We start from the raw sequence: 18716 nt of genomic DNA, 5'->3' as shown, positions 1-18716 counted from the left end.
TCACAGAACTGCATCATGGTAAGTGAACAAATCCTGTATGGACGTCTATTTATCTGTTCTTATAAGTCTCCCCATAATGCAATGCACATAGAAACCATCAGCCAATGGCATTTCTAGTTATTATTGATCACCTCATTTCTGTAGAAGGAACAGCTTAGCTCACATGATAACACAGACTGTTTCCATTCCCCTAGTTTCCATATGATACATGCAGCAGGGTATCTCCAACCATTTAACAGGCCATCACCAAAAACATTGAAAATGACATGCATTCCAAGTATTTTAAGCACAAATCTATTAGAATATATTACTCGGGGCATTTCCATATCTTAGTTTACCAATCTCATTCATCTAGAGTTTCTTCTTCACTCAATAAGACAATTCACATTTTCTCTGCCAGTGCCCTGGCTATGATATTATTCGAAGAGCATGAAAATAACAGTATAACATCTAACACCAGTTTTACAATGATTCATGGTCTTGATATTTTTATCCTAACACATCAAGGGTGATAGAAGCTTCTTTTTGCTGTCAAAGTGATCAAAGAGGGGTTGAGAAAGAATCCATAAACAGATGCTGCCCAGTGACAAACCTTAAAGAACAAGACTGTGGGGCCAGATGTTTGAGTGACCTTCGGACTATGGAACATGTTGGCATGGTGTTGATTTAGATCATTGTTGGCAGGGGCCTTCGATCCCGTAGAAAAAGAAAAATCTGAATTATGGAAATATTTTTTCTTTCTCATCCTTCTCTTCTGAACAAAATATGAAACCAGTGGTCAGTGGGGCTGATGGCTGTCAAAGAAGTTGAATTCAAAACACAACCCTGCCAGTAGGTATCACATCAAAAGGAACTTAGCAGAATGAACAAGAACATCTTCAGGCTGTGCCATTTTGCAATCTCTATACTTTCAACAGCTGTTTCTTGAGTGAATACAGATGCAAAATAATTATATGAAATGTTTAACATTCTGAGCAAATCAAACAATGAGCAAACAAGCAACACATTCTATACAAGGAAGCTGGAGACAATGTATCCAAATGGATAATCCTTAAAGCCCAGATCTTGGTTTACATTTTTAATGTAATCCAAGTTTATTCCAGCGAATGTACATGAGCTTCCAAATCTTGGCGTTGTTACAGTTGTCCCTTTATATTCTTAACGTGACCTTTTTACTGCCTTGAAGTCCAAACAATAAAAGAAAAAAATATTTAAAAAACCCAATATAAAATGGTCTTGCTCTATAATATTAGATGTGATTGAAGGCTGCACACAAGTTCTTACGCTTTTAGACATTTTGTCACTTTACCTGGAGAAATATACACTGCTTATTCTGAATTGCTGCTGATGTCCAGTACTTGTCAAAACCGTTATCTGTCAAGCATTTCACAAAGTGTTGCAAAATGACAGATCAGGATGTCTGAATAGATGGAGCCCCAGGAAAAACAGAACAGATAGAAAATTCATGACTTTAAACTACATCAAAGCGACTTCTGTCAACATCTTGTCAAAAGGAGGAAAAGGGAGCTGTTCATTTCAAGACTTTTTTTTATTCCTATTATATAAACACCTTCTTAGACACAGTGTAGAAGTGATATCCACACGATTTACTTACAAGATGAATTGTTACATACGTGGGTATTCCTCACCCAGGTGTTTAAGACATCTGAGGGATCATAAACTTACAAATTGTACAAATGATTCATGTTATGTCACTCATTGGTGTAAAAAGATTGTTTTACAGCAGATGTGAGATATTAGGCCACCACTGTTACGAATGTGGATACGGTTATAATCTTACAGTGGTTGACTGAAGTTCATGCAAAACCACAATTAAGAAAAAGGAAACATCCACCCTACAGGTGCAGTTATTTAACTGAAACCAGATTTCACAATGTATCAGACGTGAACTGAGACAAACAGGAAAAGTTACATCAAAACCGTCATGGTTGCAATTCATATAAGTGATACATTTTTTACATTTTCTGTCAGGATAATCAGTTTTATTGAGTTAGAATGCATAGAGCTTCTATAGTCCATTCTTCTTAAAGGGGCTAATTAAGATGGGGTTGTACAGGTTTGAAAACAAATTTTCATATATCTGAGTTAGAACGAACTCATATGGGCGGATTTGAATAGCGGATTCTACGATCGGTATAATACAATACACAGGTTCTACAATACACAATAACACGCAAGCAATGAAAGGCATGAATTTTCACCGGTTTGCTCAGATGTGCGGACAGGAATTGCAAATTCCGCGAGTGAAGGAAAAAGCGCAACATGCTCTATTTTAGTGCGGATTCCACATGGACGGAATCTATTAACCCTTTGCAATCCGATTTTGGATTCAGCGTTTCCTAGGGGGCTTTATCTTTCTGCCATTATACAATGGTGCCATCTGCTGGCTAAAGCCAGTGCTGCGGTATGTGACATGCTGGAGAGGCCTCCGACAACAGAGCAGCCAGTAATATACAGTAAGAATACCCTGCGGGACGTCTTCCGAAATCGGAGCTGTACAGCCTTCAATCAGAATGTCTTTAGACGTCAGACAGTGGATTGGAGAGGGTTAAAGTCGATGCATGAGAGGATTCTGCTGCCCATATGCGTTAAACATTGCATATGAGTGGCAGAAACGCTTGCTACTTTATAGGAAAATAGATAGAAATACTGAATGCCGGCTGGAGAGGAGCTAGACATCTTTCTTCCGCATGGACGATACGCTGTGCATCGCATACATCTGCACAGAAAAACGATCGTATCTGCGATATTCCGCAACCATTCGCAATTCTTTTCTTCGATATATTGCAGGTCTTCAACTGCGGAATCCGCATGTGGAATCTGACCACTACATGTGTGCCCGGCCTTAAAAAAGGGTATCTTTCCTCAAGAACTTCATTCCCTGGCCAGAGAGGAGAGCGATTACAAAGAGTGTCTTTCACTGTACAGGGTCTGTCTTGTCCTGCATTACGGCTCCTTCACATGACCGTGTTGGTGCAGCATAATTTCATGCGTGTGGATTTTGCGCGTGGAATACATTGTACCAATCTGCCATAAGCTCCCACACTTCCGATCACACATACTGCGCAAAACCCGTGGCAATAACGATTGCAGGATGTTCTAACTTAGCGCGTATTACGTGTACATACACGCCAAGATTGTATATGGCAATCAGCGTCCCGCAGCACGTACACAATGTCACTGCATACTTGCTGCGTGCCGTGCGATGTACACATGCAGATGGTATACAGCGAATTATATTTGTGTGCAGTCGGCCTCATACAGATATAGTATTGATTTCAATGATAACAATGCAATGTTTAAAGGGAACTCAGGCTCAAGAGATGAGTGGACAGGGAGTCTTGAAGCGGTATTTCATGCTCACTGGGTGCCACGATCCTGCACCGTGTCTTCGATCGCACTCAGCCAGACTCTTCTCAGACAGCTCTGTGCACGCGCCCTCCCATTCATCTCTATGGGACAGCCATCTGAAAAGTCACACTACATGTGCATGCCAATTTATCATCTGGTAGTGCTGCAGGGAAATTGAATACTCACTGCCATTTTTTTGCCACAGATCACAGCTGATCATCGGGGGTCCAGTCCCAGGAGGGGGACACTTTGTGATCACATTAATCACAAGGAACTTTGAACCCACCGATTTCAGCTGGACCGGCTGTTTTAGGTGTGTAGAGGCCTCCCAACTCTCCCTTGACAACAGATGTTAGGGGAGCTAAGCATTTGGCAGTTGGATTTAACCTGCCCTATCTTGCTGCTCTTGGGACATAAACCGCTGCTGGAGCCGTTCAACAATGACCTTCTTCCTACACTACATACAAGACGCATGCATGCTTGACCAAGCAGAAACTGCATATGCATGGCAGGGTCATGAGAGATACCGATTTTGCATGGTTAGTCTAACAAGTAGTGTAGGGATTGTTCAAAGCAGAGAACCCCTTTAGGCATACCATGCTGTTCATTTTCCAATTACATTATACCAAAATTACATCTGAATATGTACTTCGTCAGAAGGTACCTTTACACGGGACGACCATTGACCGAATAATTGCTCAAAAAAGCAAATTCAAACAACAGTTGTTGAGTGTAAACATGGCCACCAACATACTGATGAGTTACTTCGTTTCAGCCTACCAAAAGTCATCATGGCTTGTGAACAAATTTGCATGGTGAACCCCTCTATGAATGATATTTTGTAAAACAACTAATGAATAGAGATGAGCGAGCATACTCGCTAAGGACAATTACTCGAGCGAGCACTGTCCTTAGCGAGTACCTGCCCGCTCGGAAAAAAAAGATTCGTGTGCCGGCGGGGGGCAGGGAACGGTGGGGGAGAGCAGGGGGGAACAGAGGGGAGATCTCTCTCACTCTCTCCCCCCCGCTCCCCCTGCTTACTCACGCAACTCACCGCTCCCCTGCGCCAGCACCCAAATCTTTTCTTCCGAGTGGGCAGGTACTCGCTAAGGACAATACTCGCTCGAGTAATTCTCCTTAGCGAGTATGCTCGCTCATCTCTACTAATGAACTATCACTCTGTGTAAAGGCAAGTGAATGACTGGCGTTCTTCTGCTTCAACCACTTTTCTGAGCGCTAGCTGCTCGGTGTATAGGTACTGCATCTTAACATGTTACTAATATGATACATTATCAACATCTTTGGAGTCCACATTTAGATTTTACACGTTAATGTAAGAATTAACGAGCAGACTTTATCGTCTCTGGCTCTGCACACACATTTCCTCAGTTTCTTGCCAAAACATCTTTACTTTTTATTCACCACCGTTTGGCTTTTTGTCTCTAGCCAAATATAACACCCACTACTTTGCAGACACTATAAAGCTGCTGTAGGCAAACAAACCTGATGATAGGGGCCAGTGATCCAGAAACAAGCATTTGCTTAATGTTGCAAGTATATGTTCTCATTTTTCTCAAAGAAATAAGCTTATTTTTTGCAAGCTTAACTTCAAGCAAAAGTACAGAAAAAACATCAGTTGTTTAACCATTTAATGACCTGGCTTGTGTGAACCTTAAAGACGCACTTACTTTTTATTGTTTGCATTTCAGAAGACACGACTTCTGCTTTTTTTCATTGATGTAGCTGTATGAAGCTTTTTTTACATAGGAGAAATTGTATTATGTTTCACCACTGTTTGAACATACATTTAACTTACTATGTAATGCAAATCTTTTTTTTTATGGCAACAATATAGGGGGAAAAAAGTTTTTTTTAGCATTGGTTTTCCTTTTTTTTTTTACCGTTTACGTTTCGCACTGAATAATCTGTTAATTGTGTTTTTAGTTTTTATTTTGCAGTTTTTTAAAGTTTTTTTTGCAATTTTGTTCTTTTTATTCTAGAAAGGGATTGCTGTTGTATAATGTACACTTAGTTCCCTTTGTAGAAAAAGGCCACTTATTCCTTTAAAGGGATCTTCCAGGCATAAATACTATTGATGACCTATCATCCCGATGATAGGTCATCAATAGTCTTTATGCCTGGGAAACCCCTTTAAGAAAACATCCTTGTTTTGGACCTAAGGACACAACAAATTTTGGGGGGGATTTTCAGAAGACAGAGCTTTTTTATTTTTCTGTCGACATAGTCATATCAGGGCTTGCTCTTTGTGAGTAGGTGTAGTCTTTATTGGTTCCATTTTGGGGTGTATATAATGTATTGTATAGCTTTATTGTTTTTATTGGTGAGGCAGAGTGAAAAAACACATCAATTCTGGCATTTTTATGACATTCTCTATGTAAACGATATCATTAATCTTTCCTGTAGCTCAATACAATTACAAGAATACCAAAATTATATTTTTCTGCTTTTTTTTTGCATCACTGCATTCAAAGAGTCATAACTTTTTCCTAATTTTCTAAGTAGGGAACTTTGTGAGGGGTTTATGTTTTGGGTGACGAGTTGTAGTTCTTATTGATACAGGTTTGTGGTATATATACACAATTTTTTTGGTCACTTTTATTATGCTTTTTGCAACGTTAAATTTTGGCTCCATGTGTTCAATTTATTGTAGGGGATGTTATGGTCCGGGTGATACCAAACACGTATTTAATTTTTTTTTAAAAACATAACTAATATAAGTAACTAAATGTTTTTTTACTATTTTCTTTTCTTCTTCTATGTGAATTCTTTGACTATTTGTGTTTTTTTTTTACTTTGCTTCCCTAGGGGACTTGAAACTGCAATTTCTCAGGAAATAGTGAATTATCTGTATTCTTTACTTTTAGAATTTATGGCAGATGCCATTGACTGGCATTCGGCTGCTATGGCAACCCATCAGCTCTCTGCCATTTCATGGCAGAGGGCCGATGACATCACTGAGGGAGTTTCTTCCCTCTGTGAGCTCTGTACAAGAATGTAAGGGGTTAACAATGTGATTGATTTTAAGGGCTAGATTCAACTATATAAAATATTTTATATGGCACAACCCCTTTACAGACAGTCATTAAAAGTTTTTTTTGCCATTCATTAAGGGTAGTGTTGACTAAACCAAACTAGTAGAACCTGGTTTCTGGTCTAACTTTGCTAAAAGTTCAGTTCAGCATGAACTCTAAGTGAGCTTTTAGCAAAGTTCTACCAGGAACAGGTTCGGTTCACCCAATACTAGTCCTGAACATTGGAGTATAACAGTGTCTAAGAGCCATTGGTAAAGGTAAGTCCCCTAGTGCAAGCACCAAGTCATGACTGACTCCTAGGGTGACGTCACATCAGGACGTTTTCTTGGTAGGCTGTTTTTGCGGGGTGGTTTGCCATTGCCTTCCGGAGTCCTCTTTTACCTCCAAGCAAGCTGGGTACTCATTTTACCTTCCACGGAAGGATGAGTCAACCTTGAGCTACCCGAACCTGCAACCTTTGTGAATGATAGGTTATGACTGCATTTCTGCTGCCTTAACACTCTGAGCCAGTTCGAACTAATTCAGACCAAACCAAACTTTTTGCAAAAGTGTGCAAACCGGCTGAACCAAACTTTATAAAGGTTCACTCATCACTAAATAAAAGGTTACTGTTTCAAGGAAGCAAAACTAATGCAAAATAGCAACATTCATGCTCTTCATCCTCAAAAAAAAATTACTAATATTGTTGGTAGTCCAGTGGACGACTTCTCCTACACATGGTGTTTTTTAGTGGTGTTTTGCATCACATGTAACAATATCAATATTTTCATGCATTACTATAGATTTGTATGTGTTTTAATGTTCATTTTTTAGCCTGTGTCATTTTGTACAAACAATTGTCAGGCAAATTCTGGAAAATCAGAAAAAATGCCATACATAGAGCATGCTCCATTTTAATAGCAACATTGCTGACCAGGCAACCTCCCCCCCCCCCCCCCCCTCGTCCCCCTCCCCCCTCCATCCTTAATACACACACCAAAAAAAAAGAAAAAGAGAACTTGATTTTGGCTGTAAGAAAAGGCAAAGAAATGCTCATGAGCTTGGCTTACTCATGTGAATCCAGCCTTGGGTTAAGGTCACATATTTTAGATACAACACAGTATATAACACAGTTTTTATCTGCCAAGACCAGTATCAGATCCAGCATATAAGACAGACCATTGCTGCTGTTTCTCTTTTTAATTGCCTAAACTGGAATTAGACATAGGGGCGTACACAAGGCAGGGGTTATAGAGCTATGCACCGTAGCTCTGTACAGCACAATGTATTTGCGCATGAAGGAGGTTGGATGAGGCCGATCTGCGTACATATCTGCATATACTACTATATTTATTGCACACATAGGGCCAGTTCACACGCAGGCACCACACATCAATCCCATGAATTAAAGGGCTATTTAGCCTAATGAGGACCAGATGTGCTCTTTACCCCAAGTTTTGCACAGTGTTTAACACCTCTATTTGCATATTGCCCCTCCTGCCCATAGAATTCTATGGAGGCCTTTGATGTGCAAAATGCAGAAAGACAGAGAACGAACCCACTGAAATCAATTGGTTCTATTCTGGGTTTTGTATGCACAAATACCAGTGCAAACATGGTCATGTGAAGAAGCCCTTATAATGTGTGAAGGCCCAGCTCACATTATATTTTGCCAATTAAGTTGACAAGTTAAGTTGCTAGTTTTTTTTTGCTGCTTAAGGCCTCATGTCCACGGGGACAGTTCCGCAGCGGGTGTCCCGCACATGAGATCCGCGCCCAATGGGGATGCATTGGACACTCGCAAGTAATTAAATACCTGTGGATGTCATTTTTCCTTGAGGCGTGGATTGCGTGTGGCAGGAAAACACCCGTAGTATGACCCATTTTAGTGCGGGTCTCCCGCAGGCTTCTATTGATCCGCGGCACACGCGCAGCTAAATCCCTGCTCTCCAGCGCGGGAGTGCGAGAAGAAGCAGGAGTTTAAAAAAAAGTGCACGGTGCATGCACGCGGCACGCTGTTGGCGTGCCGAGCACATCCGCCGGGCTGAAGAAAGAAGATCTGGCCGGGACGGAGGGCAGATCCGCAGCGACTGGACAGGTAAGTAATGATTATTTTTAGGCCTCATGTCCGCGGGAAAGGAGGGACCCGCTGCGGGATTCTGCATGGAGAGTCCGCGGCGGGCCTGATTTTCCCCGTGGACAGGAGGCCTAAAGAAAGACGTAGAAAAACATTGTTTGCTTTATCAAATTTGTTATCTAATATTATGTCTTCCCCCCCCCCCCCCAAAAAAAAAAATGGACATTTCAACAGAATGGACAAAGTGTTAATTACTTCTTGTTGTGTATGTATTGAGTTTTCTATATGTGTTTTTGATTCCCATTGGCGTAGCTCCTGAGGGCTTGTTATTTGAGGGACAAGTTGTACTTTTCCATGGTATTATTTAATGTACCATATAAGGCACTGAGAAAGTTTTAAAAATTTCCGAGTGGAATGAAATGGAAAAAAATGCAATCCCGCTATCGTTGGGAAATCTTGTTTTTGTGGCGTAAAGACTGCAGCAAAAATGACATGATAACTTTATTTTGTATGTCAGTTCGATTACGACAATACCATTTTTTTATATATTTTTTTTTCTGCCCTACTTTTAAAAATATATTCGGAAAAAAATAAAAAACATTTTCTGCCACCGTCTTCTGATCCCCATTATTTTTTTCATTTTCTCTGTAAGAGCTTGTTTTTTTGTGGGATGTCCTGTAGTTTCTATTGGTACCATTTTGGAGTTCATATAACGTTTTGATCACTCTTTACTATGGTTTTTTTTTGGACATGGGTTGACCAAAAAAGTGCCAGTCTGGTATTGTGTGTTTCTTTTCCAGGACAACGTTCACCTTGTGGGATAAATAATCTGTTACTTTGATATATCAGCCTTCTATAAACACAGTGATGCCAAATATGTTTTTGCTTTTTTGTTTTGATTTTTTTTTACAAATATGGTAAAGGTTTTTTTTAAAACTTCTATTACCTTTTATTTTTTTCTGATGATCAATAAAACCTTTTCATTTGTTTTTCTATTTCTTTGTAGTCCCCACTTGGACTTGAAGTTACAATCATTTGATCACTCATAGAGCAAGTGATTTGACTGGCAGTCTATCAAGACATGTCACAGGTATGTCTTGATTGACAGTCAGTTATGGAAGCCCTTGGGGCCTTCAGAAAGCCCCAGGCTGCCATAGGAACCAAGCAGCACTTTGCAATCTTATTGTGGGCGGTCTTTCGTAGACACCACCCCAATTGGTACATTTAAATGCCGCTGTCAGAATTAATGGGCAATGCATTTTTGCGTAAGCGAGTACGTATTTTGCTGTGTTTTTTGCATGTGCGTGCCCTATGCCTTTAAAAAAAAAACACACAAGCATGCTCTCATTTTTTTCACTGGATTTTATTTCTTTCAGGCAGTTTCAGACAAATGTGTTTTTCTCCCCTCATGTATAACGGGACAAAACAAAACCACTAATTTTAATTGATTTCAGTGGTTTCACTTTCACTAGTTTTTTTCTCGGCTGTTAATACTACGGAAGTGCCCTATGCTCCCTGCATGTAGTGAATACTAAATGTAGGAAGACAGAAGTCACACCTGTGTAAATGAGCCCTAATAGTGACCCCAGTAGTAAAAATGACCACTATAGTGGCCACAGTAGTAGCAATGCCCCTATAGGGGCCGCAGAGGTAACAGTGCCACCATAGTAATCCCAGGGATGCTGCCCAGTCAGAGGCCAATAGCAACCTATGCGCTTACGCCTGTGTAAATAAGCCCTGATAGTGACTCCCATAGTGGCCCCAGTAGTAGCAGTGCCACTATAGTGGCAGAGTACTAACAGTGACCAGATAGTGGCAGCAGACGTAACAGTGCCCCCATAGTAGTCCCAGGGATGCTACCCGGTCAGAGGCCAATAGCAACCCCCCTATTAGCCTCTGGCTGGGCAGCATCCCTACAGGCTTAACACTCACCCTGACTGCAGCACAGTGCAGTCTATTACCGCTGACCTCTGATCTCGTTGCAGACGTTAGGAGTCACAGACTCTGCACTGTGCTGTCGGATGGGAGCTGCAGGCCGTGTGAGAATTGCTTTAAAGGGGCCATACAGGCAGCGGCCGCCGGGATACACCGGGCTCGGAGCAGCTGGCACTTGTAATTGCAGACACAGCTCTCATTTAAATCAATATAAGCTGCACTTATAATTACAGGCTGAAGTCCCATTGCTTTTAATAAGAGCTGCGCCTGCAATTACAAGTGCTGGCCACTACACAGTGGTCGGAGCAGCGCTTCCGCTGTAACCCCAGTGTATCCCGGCGGGAGTTGCCTGGATAACCCCTTTAAGGTTTAATACAAGGCCAGCAGGCCACATAAAATGAGGCTGGGGGCTGTATTAGGCCCACGGGCCTGGTGTTTGATATGTTGTGCTGCAGACTAACAGCAAAAAAAAAAAAAACTCGGTGAAAAACACACTTCTATCGACTCTCCGGTCCTGGACAAATAAAGATGGCTGCTTCGCTTCTCTGACTGCCTGAGGCACCTTGTGCTTTAGTATGAATTTGTAGTCTAAGACACCGCATGCTGCGCTGACTGGCCATCTCTGCTCATGTGGGCAGCACTGGTCCTTTAGAGCAGCATGCAGTTTCTTATACTAAGGCCGCCTTCACACGAGTGTTTATGAAACGATGAAACGCTGGCCGAAAAAATTGATACGATCCGATCCATTCGATTCCAATGCATCCGTTCAGATGAGCGGCCGGAAAAGATAGTGCATATGGTGGACCTATCTTCTGGCCGGTATACGCCGGACGGTCCCATAGACTCCGATGGGAGCCTATAAGAGCTACGGGAAAAGCGAGGTGTGAGGGAGTTTAGCAGTGTCTCTGCTAAGCCCCCTTCCCTCTCCTTGTGGTCTCCTGGCAAAAGGATGTGGAGGGAGATCAGTACACTAGCTTCGCTAAGCTGCCGCCGCATTGCTGGCAGCCGGCAAGGGGCAGAGAGGGGGAGGGAGTTTAGCAGAGCTAAACTCTGTCCCCTCGCTCCACTGTATCCCGGGCTGCGGCATATACTCGCTGCCCCAGGTTGTCTGAATAGGCGACAAAATGGGAGATGCAACCATGACTTGGTCACGTCTGCCTCACGCTGTGGCCGTGATGCGGGCGGCTGAAAATCGCAGTACCCATGTGAAGGAGCCCTAAGGGCAAAAACACATGAGGCATGAACTAATACGCTCGCCGCTATGGACCATATTAGTTCATTAACCGGTGTTTTTTTTTTCTCTGACTTTTCAAACTCTGCACTATTCCACGAGAGTTTTTTTTAAAAAAGCATGAAGATTAGAGATGAGCAAGTATACTCGCTAAGGCACTTTACTCGAGCGAGTAGTGCCTTAGCTGAGTATCTCCCCGCTCGTTTCTAAAGATTCGGGGGCCGGCGGGGAGCGGCGGGGGAGAGCAGGGAGGAACGGAGGGGAGATCTCTCTCTCCCTCTCTTCCCCCCGCTCCCCCCTCCTCCCCGCCGCAACTCACCTGTCAGCCGCGCCGGCCCCCGAATCTTTAGAGACGAGCGGGGAGATAGTCGGCTAAGGCACTACTCGCTCGAGTAATGTGCCTTAGCGAGTATACTCGCTCATCTCTAGTGAAGATCGATCCTGCCCCATCTTTCTGGCGCGTAGTATTAACACACGAGAATTCCCGATAGCGAAAACAAAACCACTGAAATCAATAATTTTGGTTTTGTCTCGTTATGCGGCTGTGATTGTCACCTCTGCATAACGGGACTAAATCACGCCCATCTGCTAAAGCCCTAATGATGCATTTTCATGCACAGCGTACATCAGGTAGTCAGAGAAGCGGTGCGGCCATCTTTGTTTGTCCAGGGCCGAAAGTTGCTTTAAATGCTGTTCATGAATCCAGTTTACATTTCCGCAATCACATTGTTGCAGTTTTCCTCTTTTCTTAACATTGCAACTAACTGCAATATGCTGCGATTCCGGTTTTTATTGTATGGAAGGGAAGCAGCAATGATTGGTAATAATCCTCTTTTCTTTTCCTCATTTACATTGATAGTAAGCATTAGTGAAGATATATGCATTTCATTTCATGGTTCACAAAGAACAAAGTATATGTATATATGATAGCAGTAGGTGGCTAATGAAATGGTCTGACAAGCATAAGCTTATACATAATCATACCAGAATGTGGACGGGAACACCTGTTCCTGCTTCACAGGCTTGCGATTCTTAAAGAAAACTCGCAATTCACATAAATTGCAAGAATTGCTATTCTGACATCAATATGCTGTAAAGGAACAGAATTCACTTTTTTCTTGCAAATATTAAAAAGGGGCTATAATTATATGAAATCCCTTTTCTTGGGTCCTAAGAGTAATGAAAACTTCACACATGCATGAGGCTCCAGTAATTATTTTAAACTGCCTTCTGTTGTCCCCCTGTGGAACACAGTGGTATTTGTTTGATGCAGTTTAATTAGTGTCAGGGTAATTAATGCTATGCTATCTACATGAGATCAAAACCCTTTCTATGCAGTACTCTAGGAAGTAGAACATAAAAACTGAAAGTCAATTGATATGGATTTATCCAAATTTAGACATTAACAGCGGTTACATTTATAACAAACCAATTCAAAGAAAAACACAACTAGTAGATAAGGATACAACTAAATAAAAAGTAACTAAAGCACTAATATGAACAGGGCTTAGAAAAACATGCACCTTTAAGTGAATGTAGCAAAGTTGCAGCATCGGGCACAATGGCATGTATGGATGAGCTCGGATAGGCAATGAAGGGTCAAGCCTTCACTAATCTAGAATTGATTGTCCATCATAAAGACCTTCTTAAGGTCTCCGGCACAAGGGCTCCAATAAGTACTACACTATGAAGAATATGTCCAAAAGGTAACACCATGTAGAGTTCCAAGGCTTTGTAGTACCTCCCTGCAGGATCCATGTGCATATACATCAGTTCTTACAAGAATAACACTAGAAGGGACTACTCACTTTTTAACACCAAAAGGTAGCAGAGCCATCTGGCCATAAAGGTCTACACATTTTACCGAACAGAAACAATCCATCACCTTCTCGTTTATAGAAAGTGTCCTCCAACTATAGGGGGTTGACAAAAATATGGAAACACTGTACGAACTGCATAGGATTTTAACCATTAGGAAACTGAGCTACTCTTTTGATCCCTTCTTGGCTGAGACCTTTCCTGCCAAATTTGTATTTACTTCACCTCTTGCCCTGCTCTGGGTAGTTTTGGGAGCTGGCTGGTAACAGCTGCTGAGTGGCTCAAACCCAACAGATGGAACCTTGTTGCTCGGGCAGATGTGAACATCTGCCCGACAGCATCTATGTCGTATTACCTCCGTGTATTTTGTAGGGGTTTCCATATTTTTGTCCATCGGTATATAAACTAGAATAGTAACTTTTATCAACTAGTGCACTGGAAAATGCTGTAGTGTATTATATGTTAATTAAGGAAGCAGGATCTCTTCTTGTCTATATAGGACAGATAATGATAGGGGATCAGGATTACCTCTTTTCTCTGCATGCTGTGGATAGGAGACATCATAGCAGCTAGTTTACTGCTCCCTCCAACACCTATCCACTGCATACACTTCCAAGGGCAGCAGCTATAACCTGATCCCTCAGTGAAGCTATCTCTTATTTGCCTCTTGTGTATATATTTTACTAATGTATAGAGTGTAAGGGATTACTGCAGGAAGCTGGTAGTCGGGGGTCAAAAAAGGGTCTAATAAATGGAGAAAGAGGCATTTTTCTGTGATAAGATATATTACAAAGTTTATGAAATTTTCTTATACCAGTAATTTATAGAAAGTTTATAAATGGAGGTAAACTCTTAAGTAGTGTGAAGTTATCCTAAGGGGGATCAGGGAGGATAAAATCTACTATATCAACATATGTGGAGAGTTTCAATTGGCCCCTTCTCATTCCAGTTGTAACTCTGGTTACAATTACACTTAAAGATATAGTCGGGCAAAAAAAATAATGCAACACGAATGAAACTTTATATGCCTGAATGTAATGATGGTATCTGTGATTACAATATTAGAACAAAAGGATAAGTTTATTGGGGAAAACTGTACAGTTCAAGGAAGGCTCTAGTTCCCTGTCGGGTCGCCTTTAGCCTGGATACATGATGAAATTTGATCGGGCATGGAGGCATACGGGCTCCGTATCTTATTTTGCGGCACATTTGTCCACAGATGCTGCTAGTGGGCCTCTAGATCCTGCTTACTTGTAGGCTGCTAAAGTTGGTGTTCCAGCCATTCCCATAAATGCTCAATCGGTGATAAATCTGTCAACCAGGCAGGCCAAGGAAGTGCGGCAACCTGGCAGAGGCATTCCTAGGAAACTCTTGCTATGTGTGGATGAGCATCATCCTACAGAAAAATGCCTGTTGGAAGCCCTACCAAGAGAGGCAACACATGTGGCCACAGGATTTCCTGCACAAGTTGCTGAGCTGTTTTTGCACTTGAACACTACAAGGGGTGACTAACTGTTGTATGCAATGGCTCCCTAGATCAGCACTCCAGTAATTGGTGGAGAAAAGGCGCTCACGACGAAGCCTCCATACTGGAATGTGATCGTAACTGACTCTTAAACAAAACCTGGATTTGTTGCTAAGGACGATAAAGGTTCCATTTCATAGCAATCCAGGTTTCTGGTTCATGACACTTCGGCAAACTAAAGCAACTGTGTTGGGGTGTTAAGGGTAGGACACATAATGGGTGCTGTTAAACCAAATTTCTTTTTACCAAGTGCCTGAAAATGGTCCAGGCAGAGTGAGGGGTCTGTAATGAGGATACCACTTGTGTCCGGATGGTGGAAAACAAATCTGTTGTACCTGCTTGTGCTTGTTGGTGGATCAAATAATCCTCTCTACTGGCGGTCTGTTTGGGCCATCCAGAGCTCGTTTACCATGTGCACGTGCCCTCACATAACCATTACTCCCAACACCACTTAGCAGCTTAGTCAAAAAAGCCTCGATGGTGGGCAATTTGTCGAAACAACCATCCTGCTTCTCTCATTCCCATGATTCGCCCCACTCAAAGTCTGTTAAGTGGACAAAATGTCTGAGTGCATTGTAGAGCAGTGTTCCCCAACTCCAGTCCTCAGGGACCGCCAACAGGTCATGTTTTCAGGATATCCTCAGTGTTGCACAGGTGATGTAATTATTGTTGGTGCCTCAGACATTGCCACAGGGGTTCTTACCACAGGATAACTTAATTACCACAGGATAACATAATTGCATGCCGAGTTCTGCAGCCATCTGACATTTCTATCTGAGTACATTATTTTTTGTCAAGGGGTGTATTTACACATAGTTCTAGATGCCAGCATAAAGAACAAGTTTCCCATTGCTGTTCATCATACAATAGTTTTTCTGCCTCATCCCTGCCTGGAAAGGTCAGAGATTATAAATGATATACAAATACTATTTAATACTTACAAGTAGACGCAATTGACAAAAGTGATATAATTAGATTACTACAGTTTTAATTAGGCAACACTTAATAATACATTAAATAGTATCAGCGCTGAACATACAAAATTAATTACCAGTCATGTCTATTCACTGCATGTCCTGCTCTATGTATTATTCATCCCCCACTATACGTGTCTATGACAATTGTATTCATAATTGGCATCATCTAGGGATGGAGGCAAAGTCTCATGTTACTTTCTGACACAACATCTGTAACCAAATCATGGTTAAGAGGAATTACAAAGCTAAACGGTCTGTATAGATCTGAAAGGGCATCTGCAGGGCAAACATGGAGAAATGGAAAATCCCCCAGCACTAGGAAAAGAAAGAATATTAGAATAAGGAATTACCAAGGAGCTAGGGAAACTTTATGGCAAGGTTCACATCCTGATCAGTTTTTACATTAGTAGAGCCATATATATATATTACAGTATAGGGTTTTTTGGAAAGTTGTATTGAAAGATACAAATGACTATTTTTTTTTAATGGAGTTGAGAGAAAGGTATGTAATCAGCTGAGGAGCGCCTCAACGGTTAAGAGAGCCATGTTCATGTTGTATTGCCATGTTGTGCTATATTTTGCTCTGTGTGTGTCTTTATTTTGCAAGTGGAGTTTGGCAAAAAAAACATATACTTTTAACTTGCATATTGCTCCTGTAATTTTGATGTGACAGGGAACCCTGTTATACTGTAATGTGCAGTGGCCCTCAGGTGCATTAATGGCCATGGCCTGTCCAATACGGCACTGAGGAATAGTGTTGAGTGAGCTAGCTGAACAAGTCAAACCCTGTATAGGGGTTGAACATTTCTAAAAGTTTCCTCTTGTGACTCAGCGGTTAGTACTTATCTCCTACAGTGCTAGGATACTAAGTTCAAATCCAACCAAGGACATCATCTGCATGGATTTTGTATGTTTTTCCTGTAGGATTCCTCCCATGATCCAAAAACATACTAATATTGTGTTTCCCTGAAAATAAGACAGTGCCGTATAATAATTTTTGCCTCAAAAGAGGCACAGTGTCTTCTTTTTTAGGGGTGTCTTATAATACTTACCTAGCAGCAAGGGTTCGGGTCCCTCAAGCTAGTCTCAGTCGCTGCTGCAGGCTTCCATGTCCTCTTGCACGCCGACAGAGCAGTTTTTCCTGGTAGCAGGGCTTGCTAATGCTCTGATTGGTTAACCGAGCACCACGATTTTTATGAAACACAGGAAAAACATGCAGATGTTGTTGAGGACAGATTTGAACCTAGAACCCCACGCTGCACGGCAGCAGTGCTAACCGCTGAGCCACACCTCCACCACTATTCCAATTTAGACCAAAGATTTTGTCAATACTTGCTCATCACTACTGAGGGATATAATCACAGATGCCATATTGGTGGGAACCTGATGGCAGGAAGCCTGAACCAGCATGAGAAAAGAAGGCCCTCAGCTTTGCTCAGGTTCATATGTGACAAAGCTATATTTAGGAGTAAGTTCCTGCCAAGAAGTAGTTAACTAGAGTGCGTGCAGTTGACAATGTGATCCATTGAAGCCCCAGAAGGATTAGCTGGCGCCAGAGCCATTGTTGGGCATTTACCCTTGCTACAAGCACTATTCTCTCGGACTGGCAAACTGGCTCAGATAGAAGGCTACGGTTGAAAGTGGGTCTACGTTCAGTGTGTCTGAGACAGGTCATTGGTACTGTGCACCAAGTCCCCAAGTGTGCTCAGTTTATCCAGGTAATTTCCACAGATCAGGGTCAGAATTCTGTTGAGTTACTCTGTTACTAAGTACCTGGCCAGGCCGAGTCTATTCAGTCTATTAGAATCATACACTGAGCCTGTGAGCATACTTTGTATGTACAGTTCAGTTTATGCAGTTTATTGACATTGTGCACTAGTCTCTGAGAATGCTCAGTCTATCCAGTATATTGACATCATGTACTAAGTACCTGAGCATGCTCAGTTTATAGCTATTGTGCATTAGCTTTCTGAGCATGCTCAGTTTATTTTGTGTGTGAAACAGATGTTATTGTGCATTAAGTGTTTGGCCAGACAGAGGGTGTGGGGGAGCCTCACAGCGATATACATGGTGAGAGGGACCTTCAGGGCCCCCATAGCTTAGGGGTCGGGTCGCAATTGCAACTCCTGCGACCCCTATTGTTATGCCACTGATTATATATAATAACCATATCGGAAGTCACCATTATAGAATAAATCTATATTTGGATTACCTTTGTTTTCAATGGAGCCACGGCTGCTTCTGGCGGCTCCATTGAAAACAATGGTCTGCCGCCACCCCTGAATTGTTTGTCATGGAAGGGCTTTACATATAAGCCCTTCACTGAAAAGCAATCATTTTAGTGTAAAAAAAAAACCAAAAGTCAGCTACCTGCATGGTGAGAGGAGGATGCATCTATATGCACTCCTCAGTCAGTAAGTAACGGCCATTTTCTGTGATTGTCTTTAATTTTTAATTTCCCCTTCTGTGATGCATTTATATTAGTGTAGGGACCCACTACAACGCAAGGAACCGTGAAGTGGTTAGTGGGCTCATGTATCTTGGCCAACATTCAACCAATGCCTTGCATTTATTATCTATCATTCACATGCAGTGTGGCATTAAGACTCCAGGGGGAGCCCAGGGTGGCAGTACCAATGTGGTTCACTGATGGAAATGCAGGGCAACCCGCCGAATTATCATGGCGTCATTAATAGGTTGCTGGTCTGCATGGTGAACTACATATATCAGAATGGTCTGGCACCCTGTA

The 18716-nt window shown here is 42.0% G+C and overlaps 1 protein-coding gene across 2 annotated transcripts in view; it reads right to left on the bottom strand.

Annotated features, from left to right (window-relative positions):
- Positions 1-18716, bottom strand: part of CYP7B1 (cytochrome P450 family 7 subfamily B member 1) — a 231250-nt gene that overhangs the window by 107363 nt on the left and 105171 nt on the right. The gene's annotated exons all lie outside the window — the stretch shown is intronic.

This window comes from Eleutherodactylus coqui, chromosome 9, assembly GCF_035609145.1.
Source record: "Eleutherodactylus coqui strain aEleCoq1 chromosome 9, aEleCoq1.hap1, whole genome shotgun sequence".
NCBI classification, from domain to species: Eukaryota; Metazoa; Chordata; class Amphibia; order Anura; family Eleutherodactylidae; genus Eleutherodactylus; species Eleutherodactylus coqui.
The sequence above is the reverse complement of the archived record's forward strand: the minus strand, read 5'-3'. Positions and strand labels throughout refer to the sequence as shown.